Below are 24513 nucleotides of genomic sequence, written 5' to 3' on the forward strand. Positions count from 1 at the left end.
GTTTTTATGTGTGTTTAGACTTTGGTCTAAAATTCTCTTTTTTTGTTGTGTCTCTGCCAGGCTTTGGTATCAGGATCATGCTGGCCTCAAAATGAGTTAGGGAGGATTCCCTGTTTTTCTACTGATTGGAATAGTTTCAGAAGGAACAGTACCAGCTCCTCCTTGTACCTCTGGTAGAATTCGGCTGTGAATCCGTCTGGTCCTGGACTCTTTTTGGTTGGTAAGCTATTAATTATTGCCTCAATTTCAGAGCCTGTTATTGGTCTATTCAGAGATTCAACTTCTTCCTGGTTTAGTCTTGGGAGGGTGTATGTGTCGAGGAATTTATCCATTTCTTCTAGATTTCCTAGTTTATTTGCGTAGAGGTTTTATAGTATTCTCTGATGATAGTTTGTATTTCTGTGGGATTGGTGGTGATATCGCCTTTATCATTTTTTATTGCGTCTATTTGATTGTTCTCTCTTTTCCTCTTTATTAGTCTTGCTAGCGGTCTATAAATTTTGTTGATCTTTTCAAAAAACCAGCTCCCGGATTCATTAATTTTCTGAAGGGTTTTTTGTGTCTCTATTTCCTTCAGTTCTGCTCTGATTTTAGTTACGTCTAGCCCTCTGCTGGCTTCTGAATGTGTTTGCTCTTGCTTCTCTAGTTCTTTTAATTGTGATGGTAGGGTGTCAATTTTAGATCTTTCCTGCTTTCTCTTGTGGGCATTTAGTGCTATAAATTTCCCTCTACACATTGCTTTGAATGTGTCCCAGAGATTCTGGTATGTTGTGTCTTTGTTCTCGTTGGTTTCAAAGAACATCTTTATTTCTGCCTTCATTTCATTATGTACCCAGTAGTCATTCAGGATCATGGTGGATGCTCTTTTTAAGGTGCTGCTGGATTCAACTTGCTAGTATTTTTTGAGAATTTATTGCATCTGTATTCGTCAGTAATATTGGCCTATAGTTTCGTTTTTTGTTACGTTCTGGGGTTTATGATTCTCTGGGAAGCATAGGCATTGTTTCTTGGGTGCCAGTCATTGCTTCAGCTCCAGCACAGTGGGGCAGGGTACAGCAGCAAATGCGTGAGGTGGATGAAACAGCTCTGCCGAAGCACAGGAGGAAATGCACAGCTTTAGCTCAGGTCCGAGGGCATTGAATGCAACTCTGACTGGTAGGAATTGGTGGAGCAGTTCTACTCTGCTTGGCTCCATGGTGCAATGTGTAACAGTGGCTCACAGCTTGGCTTGGGAATGTAGAGTCACCAGGAAGGGTTGTTTGGTGGCAGCTTCGCCTCAGGGATGAAATCATAATCAGATACTGCATACATATCTGAGATATCCTTCTGTGATCAATGTGCAGCAGCTTTAACCTATGAAAATTCTACGAAGGCTACACAGAAGTGTTGTGGCTTACTTCTAGATTGAGGAAAATGAGATCACTTATCAGGTAAAATGCTGTTTGTACGCACTGTTCTGTATAGACACAAGGATGTGTATGTATGTTTTCATGCATTATTCCAGAACATTACCAGTTTATCTAACATAAGACTGAAAATGTTTTTACACAATCAAATCACAATATTATGTTTATTATTAAGGTATTTCGATAGTTAAAATCCTTCAATTTAACAATAAATATATATCAAGCTAATCTTAACTGTCACTGTTTTCTAAGAAGCACATAAAATATTGCTATACTTTATCTGTTGCTAATGTCTAATATATACGCGAAGTTTCATTACGTGAACATCACTTAAGCACTTACATAAACACTTCTCTACCTTTTCTAGTTATAATTCTGTATCTTTCCATAATACTATGATAGCAGTAAAATTAGTTCAGTAGTCCCATGATGGCATTAAAAATATCTATGGAACACTCCCCGAAGTTCCTTTTTAATTAAGATTCTTTACGAATTAGATAATTGAGCATACACTCATAACATGGCCACTTTCCAAGAACTAACAATACTTATGTTAGTGAACTATGTTACCTAGTAACAAAAGTACCATAGCATTTCCATAATATTTTACTAATACATTCAAGTTGCCCTAAGTTATGATAGCCAAATATATGGCAAAAATATCCATGAATATTACATAACCACCTTTGTAAAAATGCATTTTGCTTTCTCTCTCGAAGTTCCTTTTGTATATATTTCTGGTTTTCTGCTTCACCCTGGAGATTGGTTCTGTGGCACAATAGGTATGCCAAATGGGGAAAAATAAACAATAAAAAGGAATTAATTCGTTATTCTAAAACTAAAAATAAAATTTCTAAAGTAAAGGAATTTTCCTAGATTGGAATTGATAACTGAATAAGCATGACAGAGGAAAGTAAGATAAATCAATTAAAATTACATGAGATGTAAAACAGTATGAAAAAAATTAAAAAGGTGAACAGAGACTTAGGGGCTTGTTTGATCATCTTGATCTCAAACAGTGCAACAAATGTGTAATTATAATAGTAGAAGAAAAGAAAAATTGAGAAAAAATTATTTAAGAAACTGTTTTATATTTTCCAAGTTTGATGATAGATATACATTTGCAGATATAATATGCTTGATGGATATCAAGTAGAAAAAAAAAGAAAATAAACTCAAAGTTAGGTCCATTGCTGCCAAATATTTGAAAGCCAAAGATAAAGCATATATCCTGAAAGCAACAAGATAAAATCAACATGTTACATACAGGAGACAAGATTCGAATTAATGGCTAATTTCTTACCCGAATTTGTGAAGAGAAGATAGAAACAGTGTCTCACAGTGTAGAAAAGCTATATATATTTGAACTTCTGAGAATTCTGCATAATCAGATACTGCATACACAAGGATTGTGTGTATGTTTTTGTGCATTACTCCAGAGTATTATGAAGAGAAGACAGAAACAATATCTTACAGTGTTGAAAAGCTATATATATATATATATAAAATACATTTTGAACTATATATACCTATAGCTTTTCAATGCTGTAAGATGTTTCTATCTTCTAATATATATAATATGTATTTATATAAGCTACATGTATGTATATATATACGTATATATATGTAGCTTATATATATATACGTATATATATACACACACACACACAAATTATCAACCCAGAATTCTATACTCAGCAAAACATCTTTCAATAATGAAGGTGAAATATAAATATTGTCAGATAAAAGAATTAAGGGTACATTATCACCAACGTATTTGCACTACAAGAAATGTTAAGGGAATTTCTGTAGGCTGAAAGAAAATGATAGCAAAGAAAAGATATATTCTCAAAATAGAAGAAAAAAACATCTGAATCGGTAAATATCTGGGTAGATGAAAAGGATGTTCTTCTGGCCAGGTGCAGTGGCTCACACCTGTAATCCCAGCACTTTGGGAGGCCAAGGCGGGTGGATCATGAGGTCAGGAGTTTGAGACCAGCCTGGCCAACATGGTGAAACCCCGTCTCTACTAAAGATACAAAAAATTAGCTGGACATGGTGGCATGTGCCTGTAATCCCAGCTACTCGGGAGGCTGAGGCAGGAGAATCACTTGAACCCGGGATGTGAAGGTTGCTGTGAGCCGAGATCTTGCCATTGCACTCCAGCCTAGGAGACAGAGCAAAACTCCATCAAAAAAAAAAAAAAAAAAAAAAAGAAGAAAAGAAAAGCAAAAAGAAAAAAGAACCAAGTTAAGACAGAGAAGAAAGCAGAAAACATAGGAAACCACCCACAACATAACCATATCAGTAGTTACATTAATTGTTAATGAATTAATCCAAGTAAAATTCGTATTTTCAGAATGAATTGAAAAACAAAACCAAGTTTTATGCTATCTAAAAATAGTATGTTTTATTTTACAGAAAAAATGTAGGTTGAAAGTAAGTGAATAGAAAAATATTTTTAATGCAAGCTTAAAGCATAAGAATATCAGAGTAGTTACATTTTAAACAAACATTTCAAGAAATTAGTTATTACCAAAAATAAAAAGGGAAATTTCACAATGATAAGATCAACTCACTCATCAGGAAGGCATAGCACCATGGACATCTATGAATTCAATATATCAGAGCTTTCAGTGGCATGAAGGAAAAGTGGACAGAATTAAAAGTAGAGATAGTTTGGTAATTATAATTGAAGACATTAGTACCTCTTTCTCAACAATGGATAAAACAACTAAAGAAATATCACCAACATTTTAAAGGTCTAAATGATACATTAAATATCATCAACTATTTTGATTTCATTGATGTGTATAAAGTACCTTGGTCAACAAGGGCAGAGTATATATTATTCCAAGGTGCAAGTAACGCACTTATCAGGGTACACTCTATATAGAGACATAAAGTTTCAATAAATTTTAAGACATTGACATTTTACAGAGTATTTTACTGATACTAATAATATTTAAACATGATGGGATTGAATCGAAAATAAAGAAACAATACAACCAGAAAAGTCTCACATATTTGAACATTAAATGACACCCTTTTAATTAACACATTTATCAAAAAAGAAATCATGAGGGGAATTCAAAATGAGTATTAATAGAAACATGACATAAAATTTGTGAGATACTGCTAATAAAGCATTTAGATGAATTAACAGCTCTATAATTCTTTTGTATATATACATAATTTAAATATTAAATATTATTTTATACATCAACTTATTTGATATATAAACACTCTTACAATACTATAGAAGTAGAATTGCTGAAAACAAATAATTGAATCTTCCCCATTAACAGCTTAGGAAAACAGAAGAAATCCAGCCAAAAGGCATAGGAAAGAATACTAAAAGAATACATAAATAAAAAAGAAAATGGAAAAATAATTTAAGAAATTAACAAAGTAAAAAGTGAATTATATGGAAAGGTTGACAAAACTATCTCTTGCAAACTTGATCAAGAAAAATATGATGAGAAGACACATTGCCAATATCAGGCATGCAAGAGAAGAAATAGAAATTCTTTGTTTTGTTGTTTCAACTTTTATTTTAGATTTGGGGGTACATGTGAAGGTTTGTTATATAGGTAAACTTGTTTCATGGAGGCTTGTTGTACAGATTATGTCAAAACCCAGGTATTAAGGCTCGTATCCAATAGTTATTTTTTTCTGCTTCTCTCTCTCCTACCACCCTCCAAGTTCTAAAAGAGTATCATTAACAATTTTATGCTGATGAATGTGGCAACTTAGATTAAATGAAAAATTCATTCCGCAACTATTGCTGCTAAAGTTAGCTTCATCCAGGTGTGCCATCATCACCAACACCTTGTCTCAGCTTGCTTCCTGCCTCAGGGCTTTTTGGATGCTTTCGTTCCCATACTTCTGCAAACTTGAAAGTGCAAGTGTCTTTATATCCCATAGGACAACTCTCGACCAATGCAAGATGAAGAGAAGGTTCAATAGATAAATATTCTCTTTTCTGTGATTTTCAGGTTCCCAACTCTGCAGTCAAATTCTCTGATACTTCAAAGGAGCTCAGTGGAATCAAGTCCCAATTATTCACAGCTCATAACATACTCTCCTCCTGGCTTCGTTTCCTTCTCTCACTCTTCCCAGTCCTCTATTCCATTTCCTGGCATTTCAGACAATCCATAAGCAAGTTCTCAGGCTCAGGTTTCTGGAAAAAAAATATAACATGAGTGGGACAAGAAAATTTGAGAAATATCTGGAAAACAGCAGCTGGGGTTGGAAATGACAGAAAGTAAACAGAGAAATCATTTGCCCATGATGTCCAAGTAACTGGCTCATACCAAGAAAAGTGTAACTCTCCAACTCACTTTCCATGTTCATCACAACTCAGGTATAGTTCTGATCTTCATCTCCACTCAAGAACACAGATAGAGTACTCTCTCTGGAACAATGGCAGGTGTCAATTCACAAGAATAAGGGGAGCTTATCATTTCCACTCACACTTTATTAGTGTAAAGCTAGCTTGCCATATGGCTACAATTGAGTTCAACTGCGTGAACACTATAATGCTCTAGCAGGAAAGGATTACACATATTTATGAAAAACGATAAAGACAGTCATTTTAATAAAACCCAAGGAAAAAAAATAGTGAAACAGTAGCAATATTTAACTAGATGTTTGGGCACAAGGTTACTTGTAAATGTAATACATTCTGGAAGCATATAAGAAATTTTAATGAACTTTAAATTAAGATGCCTGAATTTCAAAAGTAAAGCATCTTTCCCTTATATTACTATTTTACTGTGTTGGAAGTAAATTATAATCAAGTTATTTGTACCAGAAAAATAGATGTGGTACTGTAATTTTTTCTTATTTTTTTAATAGTCCAGATTTTTATCACAAAATTGTTCTTATCCATATTTTACTTTCCTAAACTCATAATCTTCAGAGAGCAAATGTTATCATAGAAGATATATTTTTATATAAATTAATCTAAACTTTTAAACAAATACAGTATTTGCAAACTCCATAAATATTAGTTGAAATGCTGAAAAAACTTGGGATTTAAAATTGTTATTTATTTAACTGATGTTGCTTGCGGCCTATAACATTGTTTTTTGTATAAATTTATGAGGTACAAGTATAATTTTACTTTATGGATTATTGCATAGTGGTAAAATCAGGGCTTTAATGCATCCATTACCTGAATAACATACATTGTACACCTTAGGTAATTTCTCAACATTCGCTCTCCTCTCCCTCCACCCTTCCTAGTCTCCATTTAACACCTATGTAGGATTTATACATTCTTATAAATTAACTGGGTTTCTGAGTAGGTCTGATATGAGTTCACTTTATAAAGGAATATCTTTGATGTTTCTGTAACTATTTTCATCCCCAAATTTATCGTATTCAATTGGAAACCCCACATCGAATAATGCAAGAAGTTCATTAGCCCAGATCGACCTGAAAATGTCAACATACCCTCATTGTATGAGATTAATTTTGTGCTATACATCCGGCAGTGATTTTAGCCAAACTATTATGGAATTATAGAAGTCATTAGACTGTTTGAAGACATGCAATTTCATGTTCTCAGCTTACTCCTTAAAGTAGTAACTGTGCGGAAGTCAAATTGAGGCAGCTTCAAACACATAAAATGATCTGCAGTATTCAGTTAGTTGTTTCTTCTCATTTTAATGGTCTTATATTTCAACTAAGAAAACTGAAAATCTGTGTAAAAATAGTCTAAAGTTTATGGCTGCCATAAGAGAATGTGAACTGAGGCAAGCAACATATTTTCATTGAATCGTTCCCAGAGGCTTAAGGGAACATAATACGTGTTAAAGATAGGTAGAAGTGAATGCTATAGCACAGACTCAGAGCTTCTTTTGAGCCAGCTTAGGAGGATAATACATGTCACTGCAAACTATTCATTTGAGCATTGCACTTAATTACACTCCTCAGGGTAAAAGTGGGCATACTCTCATAATGCTTACTATAGCGTAGTATTCCAAGCACACATTTTTATGTAATGGATTCAAAATGCCTTGCAGATACTGCATAACTATTACTGTCTTTCTTACAATGGTGGGCTGGTCTGAATTTAATGATAGCTACTGTTGGACTCGCCTGTGCTGAGCTAATAATTTAAGTTGAGCTTGTTGAATCTTATTTTTTTGTTTTATAACCAAAGTCTATTTTTAATTTGCATATATGTGTGCCATCTGCTTTCACGACAAAAAGGAGGTATCTCAGGAAAGGTTCTAAGGCCAAGCTGCAGTGTTGAAAGGTTTATAAATCTATTTTGATTCACATAAACATTACCTCTTTACACAAAATCTGGCATCAATAACAATGACTTATTATTTTTTTATTTCCAACACGAAGGAATGGAAAAGTTAGCAATCATATTTTATTTTTCTTGCTTGTGGTGCAGTCCTACTTGTCATCATGTTTTTCTAAGTTTAAGCCCTAGTTCAGAGGGAATGTGGCTGGTTAATGTAGGTGTTTTAACTGAAGATGGTACTTCTAGCTCCATCAACATAGAGAATCTAAGCAAAAATCAGTAGAGAAGACCACCAGCTATGTATCCATGGTGTGTCTCTCCCATCACTCACCTCCGGGACTGCCTCCATTTTTTTTTTTACTTGTTTAAAAACAAGAGTTCCTGGGAAGTGTGCTGGTAGCCTGGACAGAATTGTGAACAATACTCCTTCAAATGTAGAGCATGTTCTTTTTTGCCACTCTCCATTTCCACCTGTCTCCTAGAATAGGATGGAGACTGATGTAAATAGAAAATAAATTTTGTTACAGGAGTCCTCAATTGTCTTAGTGGTATGTATTCCAAGACCCCTGGTGGATGATTGAAATCACCAAAATTACCAAATCCTATATACACTATTTTTTCTTCTATACATACATACCTAAGGTAAAGTTTATTTGTAAATTAAGCACAGGAAGAGAGTAACAACAATAATAATAAAATATAACAATTACAACAATATGCAGTGTCACTACTCTTGACCTTTGGAGCTATTGTTACATAAAATAAGGGTGACTTGAACACAAGGTTGTGATACTGCAACAGTCAAACTGCTAACTGAAAGAGGCTACTTAGCAACAGGCTAGGAGTGTCTGCAGCATGGATCTGCTGAACACAGAGATGATTTGCGTCCAGAGCAAGATGGAGAGGGATAGCGCACAATTTCATCATGGTACTCAGAATGACACATAATTGAAAACTTATTAATTATTTCTGGAATTTTCTATTTAATGTTTTTGAAGTATAGTTGATCCTGGATAACTGAAAGGACAGAAAGTTAAATTGCAGATAAGAAGTGCTACTGTGGCTGGGCGTGGTGGCTTACACCTGAATCCCAGCAAGTTGGGAGGCTGAGGCAGGTGGATCACCTGAGGTCAGGAGTTCAAGACTAGCATGGCCAACATGGCAAAATCCCATCTCTACTAAAAATACAAAAATTAGCTGACCATGATGGCAGGTGCCTGTAATCCCAGCTATTTGGGAGGCTGAGGCAGAAGAATCTCTTGAACCTGGAAGGCAGAGGTTATAGTGAGTCGACATCACGCCACTGCATTCCAGCCTAAGCAACAGAGCAAGACTCTGTCTCGGAAGAAAAAAAAAAAAAAAAAAAAGCTACTGTATTTTTTGCAAGGCTAAGAGATAATGTTATTTGAAATAATTACAGATGCTTTCAATGATCCTCTAGAAGGATCTGGATTTAATAAAATAAGACTCTAAATCTGGGCTTTGTAAACATATTTGTCTGTTAATTTGTTTGTTCCAGTACTTCTGTTTAATGCAACATATATTGGTCAACTTAGTACATCATTCTAAGATACACTAGAAGTTTGATTTTTTTTTCTACCAAACTTCAATGAAATGAAATCATGCATATATTTTTCATAGCTTACTTTTGCAAATATATTTTAGTAATGTAGAGTTCAATAAAATTCCAGAGCTAAATGTCTTGTGAAGAAACTACAGAAATTAATTGAGTGAAGTTTATAATTTACAGATCTATTAGTTACACTGAAAATTATTCAATAAAAAAGAAACTGCCATTAAGTCAGTCATAGTAGTGGGGAACATGTAACATCACCCTAACTATGACGTTCACTATATTAATTTTCTTCCATTCATTTGTATGTGTTTATTCAGTATCTTCTGGTATTAGTTCATCAACCATTTTTTAAAAATAAAATGCCATAGAAAGGTTAGAGATGGATTGTCATTTTTTTGCAAGAAATTTACCTTGGAACATAGAGGCACCTCTATTTTTATCTCAGTTTTTTTAGAGGGAGGAGGAAAAAATAAAATTTAAATATAGCATTTGTGCAGCCTACAAGATACTGAATGTATCATAAGAAAACAACAGCATTCTTACACTAGTACTAGTCAATTACTGTTATTTCACAATGTTGTTCATCAGTGTAATAGAACAATGAGAAAAGGAAATACACATCCAGCTTAGATAACAGAAAAAAGAAAAACTTTAGTCAGATGAGGCAAAATTAAATATACTTCCAGATATGGTTTGATTTGGCTGTGTCCCCACCCAAATCTCATCTTGAATTGTAGCTCTCATAATCCACACATGTTGTAGGAAGGACCCAGTAGGAGGTAATTGAATCATGGGGAGGTTTTTCCCATGTTGTTCTTGTGATAGTGATTAAGTCTCATGAGATCTGATGATGTTATAAAGGGAAGTTCCCTTGCACATGCTCTCTTGCCTGCCACCGTGTAAGATGTGCCTTTGCACCTCCTTCATTTTCTGCCATGATTGAGGCCATCTCAGCCATGTGAAACTGTGAGTCCATTAAACCTCTTTTTCTTTATAAATTTCCCATTCTCAATTATGTCTTTATTAGCAGCATGAGAACAGTCACTAACTAGGTACTTCATGGAACACCAGTGTCTGAGTGATTTCCAGGGACAAAGAATAAAAGAAAAGCTACCCCAGGTTAGTCAGGAAAGTATGCTATTGGCATTTTGCACTTCATAGTAGAGAGAAATAAAATCTGTGTAAATACTCTACTTAAAATGATCTATGTGCCTTTCAACTCTAAATTCAAACTATAAGTTATAGTAAAAACTATAAAATTTGCAGATTACATGTAATGATAATGCTATAAAGTATAAGAATTAGCAGAGGACATAATACCAAAAAGAGAAGATGAGCATAATGCACTATTAATTTATTTTCCTATTGGTTCTTCTAGATTAGGATTCTCACCATCTCTTTGGTGAGTAGTGAGTGGACTATATTACGTTATCACTGTACTGTTTCCATATTAGATGTACATAAGAATTGTATATTGGAATATGTTTAGTTTTATCATATAGAGAAGAGTATATACATTTCTTATGTTTATTATATCCTCATTTCAAACCCCTTATATACACATATACATGAACTATGTGACTCAACCAATCTTGCAACTAAAAACATACATGTTCAAATCAGAAAAACTTCAGGTAAGTAATGTGCCTTTTAGAGAATATTTACATTTAAAGAATCTTATTTCCCACTGGATAGACTACATTTTACAGCTGTTGTTATGTGCATAATTACACATACACTGTATGTGCAGTGTGTTCCCATTTCCTTAGATCTCCTATGTTTATTCCCTACTCATCCAACTCGTGAAACATCATCCAACTCATCAACTCATCCGACTCATGAAACATTGTCCCCACTAGTGCAAAAAACCTCCCCTGTCTTTCCAAGTTTGTCCAGTGGGTTTGTTTTCTCCTGACCAGTATCCATATCAGGTTCATGTATTTTGAACTTATTCTTCCCTTTCTAAATAATATATTGAAATATTTTTCTCCCTGAAGCGCCTTGAACACATTGGTGATGAATGAGGGAAAGTTTTACTGAAAATCTGGGTGACAAAGCTAGGTTATGTAAAAGCAAGGTTGATATGGTTGGATTTATGTCCCTGCTCAAATTCTTCCTCCATGTGGAATTGGAGGAGGGGTCTGGTGGGAGGTGGTGATTATGGTGATTATTCCTTCTTGCTGTTCTCATGATAGTGAGTGAGTTCTTACAAGATCTGGTGGTTTAAAAGTGCGTGGCACATCCTCCCTCACTTTCTCTCTCCTGCCACCACGTGAAGAAGGTCCTTGCTTTCCCTTTGCCTTCCTTCATGATTGTAAGTTTCCTAAGGCCTCCCAGTCATGCTTCCCGTTAAGACTGCAGAACTGTGAGTCAATTAAATCTCTTTTCTTCATAAATTACCGAGCTTCAGGTAGTTCTTCAGAGCAGTGTGAAAACGAACTAATACAAAGAGCAAGAAAATAAAATAAAACAGGCTGCTACTTAAAACTGAATAGACGGTGTATCAGTCCTAAGTATTTATTTTCCATTCCTTACCACTCAATATTTTCTACAGTCTCTATTCAGCCCCTATTCTCCCAACCCTCCTTCCGTGAGCTGCGGTATATCCACATTCAGGTAGGCCTCCATTCCCTCTCTTATCTGTCAGCTTCTAACCCTTAAATTCTATTCTTTGATTCTTCTTTAAAATAAAGTTCCTACTTTCCTTTTGTATATCACAACAAAAAACCCAACGAAGTCATAAAGGCATTTTGTTAACCATTAGTCTAACCACTCGTGATTTCTATCCTTTAGCGACAGAAAGAACAAGATGAGTCTTTGAGATAACAGAATTCAACTATATTGTTCACAGTATAATGCAGGAATTTTTCTCCCCAGTAAGTGTGATTAGCAGCAGAAAACGATACAGATTTATTCTCTTTACCTCTATCCCCTGAAGTTTTTTACCCTGACCACATAAACTCTCCTAAGTTGGTTTGTGTGTTGATTTTTATTTTTCTTTCACGTTCACAAACCTGTGTGTGGGAAACTATTATCTAACACTGAAGAGATTTCCTCAATAGCTGATGAATGTATTACATTTTGATATTTTCTTCTTGATCAGTTGTCAATAGGAACCCTACTACTAAGCCATAATTGGTTTAAAAATGGCTCATAATTCCAACCTTATGAAGTAGGTTTAATAACAAACTATATTCAGAACCACCCTATTTACCTTTCTGTTATAGTATATGCAAATGTAAAATATTTACACATATGTAAATAAACCTTTAAATCTGTTAAAGTAGTACTTATGTACCTATTCCTTTATCATGTAACTATAACATTCAGTATCAATACGGCTTCAAAGTAAATTTGCATTTTATTTACAGAATTGGATCAATTATAGCATACAGGTGAAGTATTTGGGAAATTAAAAAAAAGCATGAATAAGAGTAAGACAGATTTGAGATACAAAAGGATATAATTGAAGAGAATAAAGTCAAATGGTGTCATGGGCTTGTAGTATTTAATTAGATACATTTAGGGTGAAAGAGGCTGGGATACTCTAACAGAATAATTTTTGGTTTAAATAAAAACTTACCAATAAAAAAACGGCTTAAACAATATAGATATCCGCAGTTCACACAGGTAAGAGTCCGGGCAGGGCTAACCCACTGGCTCCTTCTCTAAAATTCTCTTCACTGCATTTTTCAATAAAGCAGCTTCATTCTCAGGCTGGTAACAGTTGCAGGCCTATGTATAATAATATTGTGCAATTGCAGTGTGCAGAAGAGAAAACTTACTCCCTTGTCGCTCTCTTAAAAAAGAAATAGCAGGCTGGGCGCAGTGGCTCATGCCTGTAATCCCAACACTTTGGGAAGCCGAGGTGGGCGGATCATGAGGTCAAGAGATCAAGACCATCCTGGTCAACACGGTGAAACCCCGTCTCTACTAAAATTACAAAAATTAGCCAGACGTGGTGGCACACGCCTGTAGTCCCAGCTACTTGGGAGGCTGAGACAAGAGAATCACTTGAATCCGGGAGGCGGAGGTTGCAGTGAACCGAATCACACCATTGCACTCCAGCCTGCCGCCAGAGTGGGAATCCATCTCAAAAAAAAAAAAAAAAAAAACAGAAAAAGAGAGAAAAGCCCCTGAAACTACAATAACAATAAAACACATTTAGCCATATCCCTAAACACTCATTCCTCACACGTCCCTTGCTAGGCAGGTCACATATCTTTCCTTCCTGAATGAACTCCTGTGACTTGGAGAATGTTATGTGTTGAATCAGTCACTGGCATGAGGTATGACGTTACTTTAAGATAAATCAAAGCATACAAATAAAGCTGGCAGGAGCTAGATTTCCCTAAAGTGCATGAATTTTCCAGAGATATAATTACAGTTGATTTCTAAACTCCATCTTATACGTCAATTTTTGATCTAGCTTGCCTTCCAAGATATGCTTATTGTTGTATGTGGAATAGCATATGGCTATGTTTTATAACTCTGCACCTCTGGTAAATATAAACGTAATTTTTTTCCAAGAAATATAAGGACCCAATAAAAGTAGTGTGTGCACACTTGTGCTTACATGTGCCTGTTTACACAGCTAACACGCTAATCAACTTCAGTTGTGGTATCTCATTTATTTTTTATTTAATTTCATTTGAGGTAGGTACTATTATTCGCTGACGTACACAGATATCAAGCTTACTATATAGACAGAGATATAAATATTGACATGGATGTGACTACCTGTAACTGTCTACATTAAATCCTTTTCTTCTAATAATTTCTTTTTCTAAGCAACCTGAGTTGTGGAAAGTAACTTGTTTCTAATGTATTATACTTTTCTTGCTCTGGCAAAACTTTCTGGATGCTGCTGAATTTAGAAGCTATGCTGAATCTAAAATCTTTCTTTAGAACCTTAAGATGTTATTTGGCCTGATTTTATTTCATGTTAGTTCCATCACTATCTAAACAGCCTGTGTGTGATGAGAGTTTGGTTACTGGGGCAGCCATGACTCACTGTGTCTAGCTGTTGGCCACAGCACTATGGAAACTTCTGAGTCTGAATCTGGTGACATCCCATATGTTGTTGACCAGGTTTCCTGTGGTCTAGACAGTGGCCTGAGAGAGGATAATTTTTGTTAATATCTATTCCCTGAGCCATAATATGTAAATATTGCTTATTTAGGTATTTTCAAAATTGTCTCAAAACTCTTCAATGTTTTTGTGTACAAGCTATTATCTTAAGTTACAACAGTGAATATTTAGTGTGTGTGCTTATTGTCTGGTCAGGCATGTTTTGGAAAGAATTTCATGAACTACCATACTTTTCACTTTATAATCTTTAGTTTAATGTTCATATAATTATGTTTGAAAATTTTATAATATGGTGAAATCTGCTAATATTCACTGTGGGGAATTTTATTTGAAATACTGTGCCGTTTAATGACAACTACCTGTCTATCATCTATCTAATCAAATTGTTTTACTACCAGAAAACCTAAGACACAAAACCAAATATTGATTTAAAACCATCATATGAGACCTGAATTATTTACTTACAGAATATAACTTGTTTTAAATTTCTCTTTAATAAATAATTTACTGTAATTTCATTTAAGCAATTCCTTTTCAGAAACATCTTAATTGCCTGTACCATAGTATATTTCAATGCCATTAACGTTTTTGGGGGGGAAACAAACTAACAAAAAACAAATCAGTTTCTGTTCTCTGGTATTATAAAGTTTACATAGGTAGATGGATAGATAACATATAAGTAGATATATTCAAGTTATTTACATACTTATTTTTTGACTTGATTACTGCTAGGTCCTATGAACTATATAATATGTCTCTTTTTAAAATTGGTAAATTATTATATTCCCCTTAATTATCTCTACTCTTGAATGACTGTTAGAAGCTTCTGATTTCCCTGCACTTCTGAGGAAATGCAGTGGAAATTCCTGTACACTGTCAGGGAATCCCCTCTTTTACCTCTTTTTGCCAGGGCAATCCCTGGAAGAAAATTCTACTTAATTTTTAGGAGCACGCCATTTTCTCCAGGAATTCCTGTCCATTCTTTGGAGACTGTGTTATTAGAATCATCAAGGGAGCAGGTGAGTATGCCAGTGAAATATACGCCAAGCCAAATCAGGTAGTTGTACTCAAGTCAGATGTTGTAAGTACATACAGCAATAGAGTAATGTAAAATGTTGGAAATGGGCCAGAGTTTAAACATACTGGTATTATCAAATGGAGTCTGATATTGTAACTTTAAATTTTAGAATAAAAATTTATTGACTTCAAAATAGTAGAACTGGAACAGACGGAATTTGTTTAATTCAAACACATGACTTGAGACAATAGAGAATTCTCACAGGCTCCAGGCCGTGAAGTTTTATCTTCTTTGTATTTTAATTTCTATATAGTTCAAGTACTTGTACAATCTGACTAGAAAAAAATCTTGATTGACTTAATCCACATAATCACACTATTTCTATTGTTATTATTTCTGGAACTAAAGAACAATAAAAAGCATTTCTTTATTTCCTGCTCAGAATTGCCATATTTTGCCATTGTGTCATTGATCTCCAGATTAGAATATTTGCTACCAAAGGCTTTGTGTTGTAGCATATACCTACTAATATTTTTATCCTTCCAAGATCACTGCATAGTATTATTTTCTTTACCTTGGGATACATTGTGATTATTATAATATTTAAGATCAAAGGAATTGGCTCTTAGTTTGTGAAGTAAAGTATCTGAGATTGGTATTTATTTTTTTCCTATTTTTTGAAACAACCTGGCATCTGCAATTGCCAATATCCTGTGGCAATTAGTCATTGCCACTTTTATTTCCCAGAAGACACAATTCAAGCTCCAGCAGGTTTTCCCTTCCACACATGTCTTATATTGTTAAGCTATTGGCAATATTTTTAAAACTGTTTGATCGTCTAGCTTTTGTCTTCATCTTCTTGTTTCTGGGAAATTGAATGCAGTTTTAAAATATCTTCCTTTGCCACTTTGAAATAATGACATCTTATTGATAATGTGCCAACGCTGATGATGAGTAGATATTTGTAAGTATGAAATACTTAAAATTACATTTCAAAATTGGTCACATTAAAATATAATCATTGGAATTTGCATGTAGCAGAAACAACTGAATAACTTTACATTAAATGCAATTATTCTGATAGGGCTTTTCTTTTACATTGTCCTTGATTCTCTCACCATTGTATGCTGGGTGCGAGGAGAGGAAGATACCTTGTTTCTTTTGTGCATCAAGAGCAATTATACCTGGGAAGTGTTATCAACACCTGGACTTGATTGAGATTGAGATTTTGAACCTTGAGTCTGAACCTGATGATACTGGAATGAAATGAGACTTTAGGTGGGAGGGTCTTGGAAAGAAGTCAATTTGCATGTGGAGGAAATGAAAATCATTTGGGAATAGAAGGCCTACTCTGGTGATTTTAAAACATGACCACAAATTCTTTACTATTTCTTCCAGTAAGAGGTAGGGATGTATCCTTCTCCCTTGAATTGACTGTCATAACCAATAAAATATAGCAGAAGATACTATTTGACTTCGTAAGCTATGTCATAAAATGCCACGAAACTTCTACTGTATTCATTGAAACACTTCATTCAGAAGCCTGTCTTAGTCCATTCAGGCTTCTACAACAAAATAACATAAACTGGGCAGCTTATAAACAACAGAAATGTATTCCTCATGATTATAGAGGCTGGAAAGTCCAAAATCAAGATGCCAACAGATTTTGTCTGTTGAGGGCCTGTTTCTTTATTCATAGATGGCGCCCTGTTGCTATATCCTTACATGGGGAAAGGGGAAAAGAGGCACAAATCCCATTTATGAGGGCTCCTCTTTCATGACCTAATCAACCTCCCAAAGGCCCACATCCTAACCATCACCTTGAAGGTGAGAATTTCAGCATAGGAATTATGAGGGGGCACAAACATTCTGATCACAGTAGAGCCTTAAGCTTCAATATAGAAAGACCAACTATTGTAATGTGACATGCTTCAAGGAGGTTCACATCACGTGGAATTTGTGACAGGAGCCAGGGTAGATCCTCAGTTGACAGCCCCAGGTGAGCCTGTCTTTGAATCCTCCCAATCCGGTTTTGTCAGACATGTATATGAAAAGGTATCCAGATGATTCTAGGTTGCAGTTACTCCTAGCCATTGAAATCTTCCCTGTTAAGTCTCCAGATACCATGAATCAGAAACAAACCATTCCTGCTGGCACTCTGAATTCTTGACCTACATAATCTGGGTACACAAGAAAATAGTCATTCTTTACACCACTAAGTTTGCTTTTATTTGTCATGCGATAGTTGGGATAGTTGATAACTGGGACATGTACTCAGCATAAATCAACATAATGAATTTCAGCACCTATTTACCTATTTCAGCTTTAAAACTATGATTTGAAATTTCAGGTATAAAATTAATTGAAAAATTTAAAAGAATTCCTGCCCATAAATTTACAACATAGTGTATATTTCTACATAAACATGGACATTAAATATTTACTTAATTATAAAAGGATAGCTGTGTGTTTTGTTTCAATAACAAGTACTTAATGTTAATCAATGGTTTATTTGAGTTTCTCAGGGCTTATTTACTTTGAGCACCTAATATGGTTTGGCTCTGTGTCCCCATCCAAATCTCACATTGAATGGTAATAATCTCCACATGTCAAGGGTGGGGCCAGGTGGAGATAATTGAATCATGGAGGGTCTCCCCCATACTGTTCTCCTCATAGTGAATAAGTCTCACAAGATCTGATGGTTTTGTACATGGGAGTTCACCTGTGCGAGCTCTCTTGCCTGCGGCTGTGTAAGACATGACTTTGCTCCTCATTCGCCTTCCACCATGATTGTGAGGTCTCCCCAGCCATGTGGAACTATGAGTCAATTAAACCTCTTTCCTTTTACCCAGTCTTAGGTATGTTTTTAATAGCAGGGTGAAAACAGACTAAAACAGGATGCAAACAATAGAAGTATTTTGTAAGGTACTTAGTACTCAATTGCTTATTTATAAAGAGAGAACACGAGCTGAATAAACATGTTGTCCTTTACTCTCCCTGTTTTTTTTCTGACTTCCAACCCATATCTCTAACATAAAGGATAATTACGAGGCATGCTCAGTGTAAGTATTTTGAAGTCTTAAATCCCAGAATCTGAACTAAAAACTAAATAGTACAAATTTTTTTGTAAAAGATAAATGTCAAAGAACCTCATGATTCAAGTATACACACACACACACACACACACACACACTAGCTTTCAAATAATTTTTACATAGTTACGCACATATTTGCTTTACCTCTAACTTTAGACTTGAAGATTGTCAAATTTGGAAGAGTTTATCCAAATTATTGAAGACAATCCCATGTGAAATTAAATCAATAAACTTTGAATGATATTAACTAGTGATGTAATGTCATCTGAAAAATAAACATAATAATTTAAATTTACTCAGACATAACTTTTCCTTATTAGTATGACATGGATGTTTTCATTGAGGAAATCTCAAAGCCATATCACTCTTAGGGGACAAATACATGAAGGCAGGCAGATTAATTTTTACCTTTCTTTTGCTTTTGGTAAACAATCCGTGGCATCTCTTTCAACATGACCTTCAGATTTGACTTTTTGATTATGTGGTTGTATTAGTTCATTCTCACACCAGAGACTAGGTAATTTATGAAGGAGGGAAGTTTAATTGACTCACAGCTCCACATAGCTGGGGAGGCTGCAGGAAACTCACAATTATGTCAGAAGGCAAAGGGAAGCAAGGACCTCCTTCATATGGCAGCAAGAGATAGAATTGTAAGCAGGGGAAATGCAAGAAACCAATAAAACATCAGATCTCCTGAGAACTCACTCACTGTCATGAGAGCAGCATGGAGGAAACTACCCTGGTGATTTAATCAACACCCTCCCTCCAACACATGGGGATTACATGTCCCTCCCTCAACACATGGTGATTACAATTCAAGATGAGATTTGGGTAGGGACACAGAGCCAAACCATCAGTGGTCAATATGCATCTTCCAGTATAAGAATTGCTATAGGGCTCATGAAAAACATATAACTGTTTTTAGTTAGTGGAGTATGAGTATATTCAAATCCTCCATTTGGAAATTTGCAAATTTCCTGCACATGGAAAAAATGTTATTTATGCACAGAGTAGGAAAGAATTGATGTTGCGCAATGTTGCTGAGCTTTCTTCAGAATCTGAGTGTTGGCATAAGTAAAAAGTCAAATTATTTTGTAATAATCAGTTGTAATAACTCTATTTTAAATATTTTAAATTAATTTCCCTTTACCAAAGCCAAGTCCATCTTCACAAATATCTGTCTATATCACACAATCAAGAAATCTCATTGCCCAAAGTAAATTTCATTTAAATGTTTGTTGAAACATTGTGTTTCAAAAACCATTAATGTTTTTCTTCACTAAATTGAAGATAGTCCTACATTTTTCACTGAAAAAAATACTAAGGAATGTGCTCAACTTCACTCCAAATAAATTGGATAAACACATACATACCTGCCTACCTCCATAAATATATAAGGTATTTTCTCCAAAATATACTTTATATTAGGGCAACATAAATATAAAGAAACACCACATATTTAAATGACAAATAGAAATAGCATAAAATGAAAATAAACCTTAAAGTAAGCATCTTACGCTTTTAAATACAAATTTTCAAAATGTTCATGTTTTTGTAATAAAAACAATATGTTATAAGGAAATAGAATAGGCCAGAAAAAAAAATTGAAACATAGTTTTGTTATGTGTTTAACTGTAGAAACCTAGAGTAGTTTCCCAATATCTGAATGTCCCTTTCACTACAAAATCTTCTGTCAGTGTTGTTGTGTGAATTTATGAAGGACAAGGACATAGCAGAAGGCCACATATAGGTACCTTCTAAATGAATGTCAGCTTTTTTCTGTTTTTCTTCTCCCTTAGAGCAGGACCAAAGTATTGATCATCCTCAGATATGCTAGTGTCTTGAAAACAGTGACATAAAATACATGGCTGTATTTTACACTGATTTATTATCCAACTTCTATGAATTTTTTTTAGAATTTTCGTAAGATATTTTAAGTAATTTTCATTTATGTTGTAAAACAAACAAGCTTATCAATTTATAATGTAGGGAATACTTCAGATTTTAGTGCTGAGTTGAATTTATTCTATGAATTAAACTAAATTGATATGAAGATTGTTGTAATTTAGAGTGGTAAAACTTGTGAAAAAAGTAAATACATGTGAAAAAGTCAGTAAATAAAGCAGAGGCATACGTAATTAATTTTAAAAGCCTCCTTCCTTTACCTTCACCCTTAGTCACGCATGTTAAAAAAATACCAGACTATTCAGACTAACACTATGATTAATCAAGTTCTACATTTGAAAGGAAGCCTGTTAAGTTTCTGTGTAAATTATTCTGCTATTTGCTATCCTAACATTGATATAATTATACCTTCCTTTTTAAATTTACCAATTTTATGCAGTATTTATTAAGTCCTTTTTATATAAGATGAGGAATTTAGTGTACTTATAATTTCAGGACTCTTTCTTCAACTTCCCAAGTTTTGGTAGTTATACAATTTTTGTTCTTATTCATTTATTCATTCATTCATTAAAAAATATTTAGTGAGGCCGGGCATGATGGCTCATGCTTGTAATCCCATCCCAGCATTTAGGGAGGCCGAGGTGGACGGATCGCCTGAGGTCAGGAGTTTGAGACCAGTCTGACCAACATGGAGAAACCCCATCTCTACTAAAAATACAAAATTACCCGAGGCATGGTGGCACATGTTTGTAATCCCAGCTTCTCGGGAGGCTGACACAGGAGAATCGCTTGAACCCAGGAGGTAGAGGTTGCAATGAGCCGAGGTGGCGCCATTGCACTCCAGCCTGGGCAACAAGAGCAAAACTCCATCTCAAAAAAAAAAAAAAAAAAAAAAAAAAATTTAGTGAGCGCGCTATGTGCCAGTCACTAATCTAGCTTCTAGGACTATAACAGGGAACAGCACAGACTTGGTGCCTACTGACTCGGAGCTTGAATTTCAAGGGAAAAGACAGATAATAAAAATAAATAAATGAATGAAACCGCTACACAGTGATATAGCATCCACATCTTCTAGCCTTTATAGAGAATATTGATGGTGCCATTTTGAGTGATAGCTGAGCAAAATCTCTCTTGAGTTAGTATTTAAACTGAGACCTGAAGTTTGAGAGGGAAACAGCTAGGCAAAGACCAAGGTCACAGAGCATTCCTGGTAAAGAGAATCCAACTACATGGCAACATCTCAAAGGTGACAAAAATGTGATAATGTGAGGAAGATATTAGAAGATGAGGTTCAAACTGTTTTGTAACAATTTTGTCTTTGTCCCTCTACACTGGGCCCTATGTCTGTATATGTGTCCTCGTATGTGTGTGTGCATGCATGTGCCCTTTAAAATCCATGCTTATATTATTTTCACCTTGTCCACCCCAGTAATGTTTTCTTTTTTTCTAATATCTTTTGCAAAAACCACTTATTTGTCTCTCATTGATCAGAACTGATTCATGTGATTGACTAAATCTGGAATATAGGTTGATGCTTGGAGCAGAAAAGAAATCAACCTAATTTGAACAACATGGGAAGATTGGAAAACTACTGATTCTCTAAAGGGCGATTGATGAATTGTTACTACAAAATGGGTGAATGAACCCTGACCAATCAGTGGTCACTACAGAAGTCCTGAAACAACAAAGTAGGCATGTCAGTAGGCAATCAGACTTCAAATCTAGCTATGAGTTGGAAACTTGAAAAATTGAAGTAATCAAGAGATAGATGATATTTAAGCAATACAGAAAGTTTAAATCAAGTTGGAGACATGATAGAGAATAATAAACAGCACATTACCTAGCCCTGTGGAACTCTAATATAAAGCTTGGGTATATGGTAAGAGGTCAGTAAAGCAGTTGACAAAAGAATATCTCACTCATCTGTATAGCTGGTGATCAGGAGCGGGAGTTACATTAGGCTAAATTTTTCTATAGACTTTATAGAAGCCTTTATAGAACTTTCTATAGGTTCTGCCTTTAAATGTCCCTAGGATCATTCCCTGTGCTTCGTGAATGTTCACTTAGAGTTTAGTTTCTCTAAAGTAGAGTTGAGAAGGATGACTCTCTCCAATACAATGATCTTGCATTTGTTTTGGGTTACACTGGTTCTACTCAGTTGCTCCTTTAATTCAATATCAGTGTTATGCTCTGGAAAGTTCTCAAAATTAGTGCAATGAATTAATAGCACACTTTCTTGCTTTCCAGAACTATGTTTTGGATTTACACACCTTAAAATGAATTTTTCTTCATTTCCACAGGATATTGGGAGGGAAGGAGGTAAATTCCTATCCTCAACCTGCCACTTTCCACTAGTAGTCCAAACGTTACTTCTATAAAATAATTTCCTGAAGGTTCTGTATAGTTAAAAAAAATCCTGCTGTATAAACCAAGTAATAATTTCCCCCTGGAAACTGAAATTAAGGATAAACAGTTGAGTGAAATTAACACTTAACTAATGTGTTTTCTTTCTAATTTATTAAATATTTTAGAGCTTTGGAAGCAAAAGCAGCAGCTGTTTTATAACTTTCCAGAACACCTTTATTATAATCAACCTATTTCATGTAACACTCTGATGTTCTTAGCTTTACTTGTAATTAGACTTTTGCCTCTCTAATTGCACCAAAATAGTAATAAATGTTTTTAAAAAGATTTTATCCTTTTGAAAAGAGAATGAATTTATCCATTAGCTTATTGGCATCCATCATCTTATAGAGGTCAGTTCGCTTAAATATTTTGGATGGAATACATCTTCCTAACTCAGTTTTCTCTTAAAATGTTAGGAAAAAAGCCTTCAAGACAACTACCACAGAAGTCAGGATACTTGCTTCAAATGATGCTACAGCATTGTTACTAGTCCTAGTATTATAAAATAAATGAAAGGTATCATAGAAACAAGTACATAATAGACACCCAATCCATATTTGCTTACTCTTTTAAATAAAAGGCAATATCACAAAAAAGTTAATTGATCTCTAGCTGGAATGTTGTCCTTATTAGGTAGTTTCACATTCAAACTGAAAAAACATTTCAGAATTTGATATGAAACCCATGCACATGGTTTACATTCATTTAAAACCATATATTTTGCTCAATTGTTTTTTCATTTCTTTTCTGGCACTGCCTAAAACCAGACGATATTACACTACAAAAAGTGAATTGGTTACTAAGCCTTTCCAGCTGTGAAAAAGGAAATAAAATCCCATACTTCTTAGGCACTATGTATAAGAAAAACATTTTTCATGGCAAGTAAATATATGCTATGGCTCTTTACCTCCAGGTGAGTGGTCTTATTTTAAATTTTTAAAATGATTGTGACACTAATGAAATTTCAGCTAGGCATATGGGGATATTGTTTGATTTTGTGGTTAATTCTATCTTTTCCTTATTCTTTAAGTAAAACTGGATTTTTTTTTTCCTGTATGATAAGAATTGATGGTTTCTAGTATGAAGCTGGCACAATAGCCCTAAATTATAAGTAGAAATACATCAATTCTCATTGAATCTCTTTTTTCAATAATATAATGACATTGGCCTGTTATGTCACTTTTCTAAATCTAGTTTCCTTATCTATACATGTGATTAATAACCAAATGATATCAAACCCATTGTGTGTGTGTGTGTGTGTTAAAGAATTTAACTCATTGATAGACAAAGAGCAGACTCACTGCAAATGTTGTTTCTGTTCTTGTTCTTATTATTTTTCTTGTTCTATAAAAAGGACATACAAATCAATGTCAGCCTTCATAGGATCTCTTCCTGGTTTTAACTTTGTCAGAATTCCATATACTGGCGTTCAGATGTTCTAGTTGGAAACGTATAGCCATAAACTTTTAGTGGACAAATAAGTAGACTTTGATAAAGCTGCAGCATCCTGTTGTTTTGTAATAAGCCAAAAGAAATGGTAGCCTACAAGAATGAGAAATTCATCTGTCTCCTGTGTTGTATGTTTGGTTGCTGGGATACCATGTCTTCTTTGGAACTATACTCCGTTTGGAAGGCACATACTTCAAGATTCTCCTAGAAAAAGAGCACATAAAATGAATTTTTGGATCTAGCTATATCTGAGATCATTTTTATGTTGCTTTCACCCTAGATTAATAGTATGGATGGTATAT

At 34.6% G+C, this 24513-nt stretch overlaps 1 long non-coding RNA gene across 1 annotated transcript; it reads right to left on the reverse strand.

Annotated features, from left to right (window-relative positions):
* Positions 1-12836: 12836 nt before the first annotated feature.
* LOC129481820 (uncharacterized) lies at positions 12837-24366 on the reverse strand. Its single transcript, XR_008657525.2, has 3 exons — positions 24064-24366; positions 14262-14362; positions 12837-12982 (listed from the first exon to the last, which is right to left on the reverse strand). It is a non-coding gene; the product is annotated as an uncharacterized lncRNA (long non-coding RNA).
* Positions 24367-24513: the final 147 nt, after the last annotated feature.

Source organism: Symphalangus syndactylus, chromosome 5 (assembly GCF_028878055.3).
Source record: "Symphalangus syndactylus isolate Jambi chromosome 5, NHGRI_mSymSyn1-v2.1_pri, whole genome shotgun sequence".
NCBI classification, from domain to species: Eukaryota; Metazoa; Chordata; class Mammalia; order Primates; family Hylobatidae; genus Symphalangus; species Symphalangus syndactylus.